This window comes from Tenrec ecaudatus, chromosome 18 (genome assembly GCF_050624435.1).
Source record: "Tenrec ecaudatus isolate mTenEca1 chromosome 18, mTenEca1.hap1, whole genome shotgun sequence".
NCBI classification, from domain to species: Eukaryota; Metazoa; Chordata; class Mammalia; order Afrosoricida; family Tenrecidae; genus Tenrec; species Tenrec ecaudatus.
Genome location: NC_134547.1, coordinates 42,661,062 through 42,663,812, shown reverse-complemented (window position 1 = coordinate 42,663,812; position 2,751 = coordinate 42,661,062). Strand labels below are relative to the sequence as shown.

The 2,751-nt window shown below is 35.4% G+C and overlaps 1 pseudogene; it reads right to left on the bottom strand.

The window, feature by feature from the left end:
• Nucleotides 1-1,099: 1,099 nt before the first annotated feature.
• LOC142431716 (large ribosomal subunit protein uL13m pseudogene) lies at nucleotides 1,100-1,721 on the bottom strand (annotated as a pseudogene).
• Between the last annotated feature and the right edge of the window lie 1,030 nt (nucleotides 1,722-2,751).

Genomic DNA, 2,751 nt, shown 5'->3' with positions numbered 1-2,751 from the left:
CAGGTCATAGTCAATGAGGCTTCTGTGTGGGCATGGCCTTCTCCTGAGGATTCTGGGAACTCCTGACTCCCTCTCTGGAGGCAGGACACACATTCTCCTTGGGAGACATTCCAGTTGACAAGCCACATCGAGACACATAGATGTAGCCAGAATCCTGGAACTGAAGAAATCATGTGGAGACTCACGCCAGCGCTGAGATACTTATGCCACCACTGGATCCACAAGACTTTCCACCCACGGGCTGTGACCTTCCTGCATTTGGTGTCATTGCATGTGCTGCGTGAGTCTGAAGAGGAATGTATAGACTGGTATCAGACATATAGGTTAATATTGGATTTATGGACTTGATCTGGAATGGGTTGAGATGCCTTCTCAATATATGATCACTCTTTGATATAAAGCTCTTTCTTATAGACATATGAGTGTCTCTGGATTTGTTTCTCTAAAACAGACTAACACAATGGTACTTAAGAAGAATAACAATTGAGTTAGCTATTCTTATAGCGTCTTTAGAACATTGGTTTTAAACAAACAATGGATAAGCATACTCTCATTTACACATGTAAATAAAAGATTAATCTAGGGATGGTGCGAGCTTTCTTGAGTTGTCGGGACTTGTAATACCCTTTTATATAACTGAAGGATGCATTGCCTGATATTGTACCATCTTGATAATCATTAGTATGTTTGCACCCACTGTTTTTCCATTTCATGTCATTCAGGGCCAATTTAATTTTCATTCACTACTATACATGATCACCTCTTCTAGTATTAGAACATTTCTGATGAGATGTACAAAGTGAGTCAAAGTCACTTCTTTTCTTTTAAAGAAAATAAAAATTTTAATGTGATTGTTTATAGTAGTCAAACTAAATGGCATAAAATAATTCGGTAAAATAATCATATTTTACTGAAATTTTCTGCTAAAGGAGTGTATCTGCCTGACCTTTCCCCACAATTGCCATCAACAGTCAGAAGTTACTTGTCAAAATGCTGCCATTGTTTCACTTGGTCTCTCAAGTTTGGAGAAACTCCTTAGGAATTGGTTTCAACCATTTCTTTATTCCCCCCCCCCCCAGCAATTTCTGCCCTCTTACAGTCAATAATCTCCAGACGGTGATCACATTCTCAGTAAAGTATCATTTTCTTCTTATGTGTATTCATGGATATGTGGTGGGTACTCGTCATGGTTGAGAAAGCTCTTCCACTAAAAATTTTCAGAATATCCTAATCTGGAAAAAGATGTCAGCTTGGCATCATAGTTCTTCCATGAAGATTTTTGGCAGCGTAACCATAAATAGTTAGTTTAATGATTGCCACTGGATCCTTTTGATGGAGTTGAGTAGCTATTAATGGTTTAAACTCACCCAGAAAGCCAGTATGAGAGGAGTAGAGTTTTTGTTCCCACTTGTCTCCAGATTTTGTGAAGTGTTTTGTGTTCATGATGACAACATGGTCCCTGAAGTCACTCAATTGATTATACATGAACTTGTGCAACCCTTGAAGCTTTGCTGATATCACAGCAGCAAGTTTGCCAACGCGCTGGATTTTTCCCACCCAAGAGATACCACATTTAAGCAAATGTGGCCCATTTCTGGAGCACCTTGAAAAAGCTCCCAAAAGCAAGGCTAATCTTATTTTTCCAGGAAAGGCAGTCTTCTAAGGAATATTCTGGCTGTGTTTCTTCCAATACTTACCTGATCATTCTTTTGGTAGTCCATAGTAACTAGATATCTAGGTAATATAGGGAAGTGCTTCTCAAAGACTGATGGTGACAAGTATGACATGGTTAGAAAAGTATGGAAATTAAGTATTGAAAGTACGGTGACAAGTATGACATGGTTAGACAAGTATGGAAATTAAGATTGACCTTTTTAAAGGCTTTATGTAAATCTGATATTAACAAATTCAAATAATAATTTTTAGTATTTAATTATTACTTCATGTTACAATACCATCAATCTTTGATGTTTTCTACCCTGAAATTGTGTTCCTTACCCACAGTTAAGTCTCAGCTCTAAACCCCATCTTGGACTTATTGGTAGATAAGAGATGCATTTCATCATGTATAAGAACTCCGATTTTTTCACACTTTTATTGAGATCTTAAACATTATTCTTCTTATGAGAAGAAGTAATGTTTCATTATTTCATTTGCACATTCTAGAATACTAATGAGATTTACCACATCTCTATACGTTACAGCACCCACTTTCCTTTTCCTTTTCTGTGACTTGTTCAGTATAATAGTATGCATTGATTTATTTGTTTTCTTCTCAATATTGATCAGAAAGGGTTTATTTTTAATCTGCCTACTCATCTTTTTCTGTTATGTGGATTATAAATATCTTCTATGGCATTGCTTATCTTTTCATTTCTATTTATAATTTCTTTCTTGGTAGAATGTTCTATATTTTAAATTATTCCATAATATTACTTATCATTTCCGCCTTTTTATGTCTTGTGTAAGAAATCTTCTTCACTTTAATGCTATATATCCCCTCCCTACCATTTTCCCTAAGCTATATATGTTTATAATTTAAACTATATGCATTTAACATCTAGTCATTAATTCATGTAGAAGGTATGTTTGGAAAAGGTATTAGAAAGGATTCAATATTACCTTTTTTCCTTATGGAAAGTAAATTATTTTGAAACCACTGAACACAGATAATTCTTGGATTATGAATGAGAACTGTCTATAAGTGTGTTTATAACTGTCTATAAGACAAATTTCTCAGTAAATGCACTG